Source organism: Henckelia pumila, chromosome 2, assembly GCF_033568475.1.
Source record: "Henckelia pumila isolate YLH828 chromosome 2, ASM3356847v2, whole genome shotgun sequence".
In the NCBI taxonomy this organism is placed as follows: Eukaryota; Viridiplantae; Streptophyta; class Magnoliopsida; order Lamiales; family Gesneriaceae; genus Henckelia; species Henckelia pumila.
Window position 1 is genome coordinate 57864296 of NC_133121.1, and position 7274 is coordinate 57871569.

Consider the following 7274-nt stretch of genomic DNA (forward strand, 5'->3'; position numbering starts at 1 on the left):
GGAGCATTCGTCAGACCAAACGGCATAACAATGAACTCAAAATGACCATACCTTGTTCTGAATGCAGTCTTTGGTATATCTTCATCTCTAACTCGCAACTGATGATATCCGGAACGTACATCAATCTTGGAATACACTGAGGAACCATGCAACTGGTCAAACAAATCATCTATTCTAGGCAGTGGATATTTATTCTTTACCGTTGCCTTGTTCAGTTGCCGACAATCAATCCAAAGTCTCATTGAGCCGTCTTTCTTTCATACAAATAGAACCGGAGCGCCCCAGGGTGAAACATTTGGTCTAATGTACCCTTTTGCTAAGAGATCTTCAAGTTGTTCTTTTAATTCTTTCGATTCTATTGGTGCCATTCTGTAAGGTACTTTAAAAATCGGTAACGTACCTAGCATCAATTCAATACTGAAGTCTATCTCCCGAGCTGGAGGTAATCTTGGAATTTCGTTTGGAAAGACCTCAGCAAACTCACTAACCACTAGCAGATCTGCCAATTCTGGGCTAGTTTTCAACACATCTACTGCATAAACAAGGAATCCCTCTGCCCCTTTCTATAATAAACGAGTCATAGATAAAACTGATATCAAAGGTATTCGAGATCTCAAACCTTTATCGTAGAATTTCTGTAGTGACCCAACCCGGATCCACTACCTAATCAGAGTTATAGTCAAAGCACACGCAATAAAAGCTTAAAGCGTAAAGAGCTGATAATTAAAATACAACAAATCTAATCGGCAGAATACAACCGACGATAACACAAGTGTATAAGTACTATTATACAACCAAATCGAAGGTTCAGGGTAAAAAAATCCCTACCCTCTACAACCTCGCACTCTCCAAAGCTCAATCCTGCTGAGAGCCGCCTGGACCGTCCAGTCTCAAACCTGCCCCGCCACAAGGTACACAATACCCAAACACAGGGACGTGAGCTAGAACGCTCAATACGAAGCAATGATATAAATACAAATATGCGCACACATATGATTTAAAACTCAAGTGAAAACACTTTCTCAAGGCGCCGAGAATATACAGTACCGACTAGAGAGCGACTCCGCGGGGTACTCGTATACTCCATATCAGGGCTGAGCCAACCCCATCCTGACCCGAATCCAAAACAGGATACAAGTACCATATGGAAACTGTCATACCTGACTCGAGTCCAAAAATGAGATCATAGTTCCCTATGGAGACTGTCAATGACTCACATCTCTCCGGATGCAGTCACACGTAAAATCATATATGTGCTAAGACGGTAAAACATGCTAAAACATGATAAAGCATATAGCACATACTCATGCAACATACATGCAAATATATCATGCCGGCTATCTCGGTCAGTACTTACGTACCTCTAACACTGCTGGACAACCTAGCTCCACTGGCCTATACTCCAAGCCTACTAGTCCAGTCTACTACTACTACAATGCAAATATCCATGCATCAACAATAAAGCTCTAAAAGCCTTAACTAAGCTAAAGCATACTCCTAAATATTTTTAGGATGCCAAAGCTATACCTGCGTCCGTCGTTAGCCCTTTGCTGTCGATAGCCTCAAAACTAGGCCATAGCTTCGCGACGACGCCTAGATCACTAAGCCACTTTCGGATTTCCCGTAGGACGCCTAGATCTCCCTAGATCTGAGTTAGAAGGCTTAGGAATTGAGAGAGAAGAGAGGATATGAGCGAGTCACAAATGAACCTCGGCTCCTCTATTTATAGACAACGTTCGGGCCGTCCGAACTCGGCTTCGGGCCCTCCGAACTAGTTCGGATCCTCCGATCATGACTTCGGATCGTCAGAACACGATCGTACCGTCCGATCCTTACTTCGGATCTTCCGAAGTCCCATCAGTGATGTCATCCATGACATCACCTTGCTGACTTAATTGATGATGTAAGCCCTAACCCTGTTCGGATCCTCCGATTCCACCGACGGAGCCTCCGATCCTCTTCGGATCCTCCGAACTCCAGTTTGGAGCGTCCGAACTTCCCGAGCCATGCCCACCATTTTCGAGTATCCTGGATCTATTTTCGGGCTCCGTTAATCCATTTGGAATTTCTTTAATCATGTTTTATTAAATTTAAACATGATCAACTTGATTAATTACCTATTAATCATTACTTTTGGATACGGGTTACTACATTCTCCCCCACTTAAGAAATTTCGTCCTCGAAATTTATGTCTTTGAGGAAAACATAAATAGCCAACCTAACGTTCTTTATTACAACTGAACAAGTATAAACTCGATACAAAGAAATACAAAATCTCAAAATAACTCGGGGTGCTCGGCTAACATCCGGCTCTCCAACTCCCAAGTAGCTTCCTCTGTCCCTCTGCGTTGCCACTGTACCATCACCAATGGTATACGCTTATTACGAAGTACCTTGTCCTTCCTATCAAGAATCCGCAGGGGTTTCTCCACATACGATAGATCCCGATCTACCTTTACCTCGGTTGGATGCAAAATATGCGACTTGTCCGCCACATACTGCCTCAACAAGGACACGTGGAACACATCGTGGATCTCCGAAAGATCGGGTGGCAAGGCCAGACGATAAGCCACATCCCCAACCTTCTCGAGAATCTCAAAAGGACCAATAAATCTAAGTGTCAGCTTACCCTTGAGACCAAACCTCATCCTTTTCCGGAAAGGTGACACATGCAAGAAAACGTATTCCCCTACCTCAAAATGAAGTGACCTGCGGTGAGTGTTCGCGTAGCTAGCCTGTCGATCCTGGGCTGCCTTAATCCTACGTCGGATCAACTCTACTGCATCAATCATCTGTTGAATCATCTGAGGACCCTTAACCTGACACTCACCAATCTCGTCCCAAAACAAAGTTGTACGACAACGGCATCCATAAAGAGCCTCAAATGGTGCCATGCCAATGCTGCGATGGAAACTATTGTTGTAGGCGAACTCCACCAATGGTAAATGATCATGCCACGCGGGACCAAAATCCATCACCGCCTTGCAAAGCATATCCTCTAAAGTGCGAATAGTACGCTCCGACTGTCCGTCAGTCTCTGGATGATAAGTCGTACTCAAGCTCAAGGTAGTACCAAGGGCTCGCTGGAAACTACCCCAAAATCTCGAGGTGAATCTCGGATCTCTATCTCTGACAATGCTCAACAGAATCCCATGCACTAGAACAATCTCCCGCACATACAATTGCGCCATTCTATCAAAGGTGTAATCGCGGTTATAGGGAAGAAAATGCGCTGACTTTGACAACCGATCCACGACAACCCAAATAGCATCACAATTCCTGGAAGACATAGGCAAGTGGGTGACAAAGTCCATCGTCAAATGCTCCCAATTCCATTCAGGAATCTCTAAGCTGTGAATTAACCCTCCGGGTTGTCTAAACTCTGCCTTGACCCGCTGACACACAAGGCATCGGGATACGCACTGATAAACGCTGCGCTTCATCCCTTTCCACCAAAATCAAGTGCGAAGATCCTTATACATCTTCATGCTGCCTGGATGTACAGAGAATCGACTGTGGTGAGCTTGCGATAAGATCTCATCCTTCAAAGTAGAGTCCTCGGGTACCACAACTCGACCAGAAAGACACAACAGGCCGTCTCCCTGCAAATGGAAACCAGAAGTATTACTACCCTCAGCCAAAAGGGCCAACTTCTGAGTCTTTAGATCAGAATTTTGAGTTTCCCGGATTCGTCGATACAATGCTGGCTCTGCAAGCACAGAAGAAACACGAATCCCTTGCTGTTCTTTCTTATGACGGAATGTGAATCCAAAAGAACAACACTCCTCCACTGCCTTCGAAACTGAACTAGTACGAAGGGAACTCACATAAACTTTGCGACTAAGCGCATCAGCAACAGGATTTGAAGAACCTGGATGGTACTTGATCTCACAATCGTAATCCTTCAACAGATCCATCCAATGACGCTGCCGCATGTTCAACTCAGCCTGAGTGAACAGATACTTCAAACTCTTATGATCGGTGAAGATCTCAAACCGTTTTCCGTACAAATATTGACGCCATATCTTAAGAGCAAAGACAATGGCTGCAAGCTCTAAATCATGTACGGGATAGTTTTCCTCGTGAGTCTTCAGCTGTCTGGAGGCATAAGCGATCATGTGGCCACTCTGAGTCAACACACACCCCAAACCCTGGAGAGAAGCATCAGTGAAGACTACAAAACCACCTGATCCAGACGGTAAAGCAAGAAGTGGAGCTGTCATCAAAAGACGTCTCAACTCACGAAAACTGTCTTCACAAGCATCAGACCAAACGAAAGAAACGTCTTTCTTCAACAACTGAGTCAAAGGCTTAGCTATCTGAGAGAAATTCTCCACAAAACGACGATAGTTTCTTGCTAAACCAAGAAAACTACGAATCTCAGAAGCTGTAGTCGGACGTGACCAATTCAAAATAGCCTCTGTCTTGCTAGAATCAACAGATACGCCCTCCTGAGAAATGACATGACTAAAGAACACAACTCGGTCAATCCAGAAATCACACTTACTCAGCTTCGCGTACAACTGTCTCTCCCTCAAGACTTGCAGTATAGTATAGAGATGGTAGGCATGCTCATCCATGCTGCGAGAATACACCAAAATGTCATCGGTGAACACCACCACGAACTTATCCAGAAAGTCGCGGAAAACTCTGTTCATCAGATCCATAAAAATAGCTGGAGCATTCGTCAGACCAAACGGCATCACTAGAAACTCATAGTGTCCATACCGCGTACGAAATGCTGTCTTAGGAACATCCTCCTGTCGAACTCGCAACTGATGATACCCAGACCGAAGATCAATCTTTGAATAGACAGAAGAACCCTGCAACTAATCAAAGAGATTATCTATCCGCAGAAGAGGATACTTATTCTTCACTGTCACCTGATTCAACTGACGGTAGTCAATACACAACCGCATCGACCCATCCTTCTTCTTGACAAACAGTACTGGGGCTCCCCATGGCGAAACACTAGGTTGAATATAACCCTTATCAAGAAGATCATGCAATTTCTTCTGCAGCTCTTTCATTTCTGACGGTGCCAATCGGTAAGGAGTTCTGGAAATCGGTGTAGTCCCTGGCACTAACTCAATGCCAAACTCAATCTCCCTTACTGGTGGCAAACCCGGAATCTTCTCTGGAAACACATCTAGAAAGTCACGAACCACTGGTATCTCTCGGATATCTGGCTCTCCTAAGGATGCGTCAATGGCGTAGATAAGGTAGCCTTCCCCGCCAGACTCTAAAGCACGCCGGGCCTTCAGAGCTGAAACCACTGGCATTGGGGGTCGCGCTCCCTCACCATAGAAATACCACGACTTGTCATCCTCTGGACGAAACTGAACATACCTCTGATAGCAATACACTATCGCTCGGTAGGTAGTTAATAGATCTATCCTAATGACGCAATCGAAATCTTCCATTGCTAGAATCATCAGGTTATCACTAAGCTGATGTCCCTCGAAATCCAAAACACAACCCACAACTAGACGCTTGGCTAAAACCTCGCTCCCCATAGGAGTAGAAACCACTAGAAATACGTCTAAAGGAATAAACGGAAATTTATACTTCTTAGCAAAACGTGCTGAAACAAAAGAATGCGATGCACCGGTATCAATTAAAACATATGCAGGAAAACCACATAAACTACAGATACCTGCAATCATCCGATCACTGTCAGCCTCTGCCTGCTTCTGGTTAAGCACAAAGACCTGACCCTGGGTACGTGGCCTCAAAGAAGAATGACCCCGAGAAGGACTCTGAGTAGGCTGTCTCTGAGACTGCTGCAGCTGCTGACGCTGCTGCGAATACTGCTGCTGGAAAGGTGGCTGCTGGTACTGAGGTGGCTGAACAGATGCCTGAGAACCTCCGGAACCACTCGCTGCTCCAACCAGAATCGGGCAATCTCTCTTCATGTGACCCTCCTGGCCATACTGGAAACATGCAGTGGTCGATCGACCACACTGCCCTGGAGGATGCCTGCGTCTGCACTAACTACATCGGTTTGGTCCCTGTCCACCAAAACAATGCACTCCCCCAGATCCAGAAGAAGAAGAAGAAGTATCTCCTGGCTTCTTGAAGGACTGCCCCCTAGGGCCCAAAGCACTAGCTCCCGCTGACCTGGAAGAAGAAGAGTAAAGTCCTCTGTTCCTCCGAATACTGTCCTCGGCCTGGCGACAACGGTCCACCAAATCCTCGTAAGTCCCATCGCCGCCCACAGCAACCATACGATGAATGTCAGGGTTCAACCCCTGAAGGAAATGATCAAACTTCGCCATAGAACTATCAGCAAAATGAGGACAAAAAGGTAGCAGATCAAAGAACTTCTGCTGGTACTCCTCGATCGTCAACGTCCCCTGTCGCAAACTCAACAACTCACTGGCTTTCGCCTGAAGAAGAGCTGGAGGAAAATACAACCTCTGATAAGCAGTACGGAACTCAACCCACGTAGCTGCACCTCTAGCTACTATGAACGGTGCGGAAGTAGATCTCCACAATTTCCTCACTCTGCCCTCAAGCATAAAGGCAAGAATCTCCATCCTATCCTCAGCCGTGCAACGGAACTCCTGGAAGCACTGCTCCATCCTCTCAATCCAATCCTCCGCCTCTTCAGCTGTCTCACCACCGTCAAAGGCTTTGGGCTAACCTCCTTGAATCTACGCATGCTCACTCGCCTGCGCTCCTTGGGCTGTCCCCGACGTCTACGATCATCCGGATCGCCCCAATGACCGCCGTCTATGCTACCGTGGCTCTCGTCGTAATCTGCCATCTGTTGCACAAGAACAAATAATTACTTAATCCACTTTACGATATTCCCAGTGCAATGCGTCGCTCTGATACCAAAAATGTAGTGACCCAACCCGGATTCACTACCTAATCAGAGTTATAGTAAAAGCGCACGCAATAAAAGCTTAAAGCGTAAAGAGCGGATAATTAAAATACAACAAATCCAATCGGCAGAATACAACTGACGATGTAGTAACCCAGACACCATTTTAAGATAATAATATGTTAAACATGATTAAGGGTTGGTATTTAACCAATTTCGGAGTGTTATTGGACTTCAGAAGTAAAATTTGGGCTTTTTAATTTTGGGCCGGATAGTAAGCTCTGATCCCTGATAGTAAGCTCCGATCCTAGATAGTAAGCTCCGATCGGAACGGAAGCTCCGATCCTGGAACGAAAGTTCCGATCCCCAGCTGCCAGCAATGATCGATGACTCAGTCGCGAGTTTTGACAAGTGTCGATCATAGAGCAGATCGGAAGTTCCGATC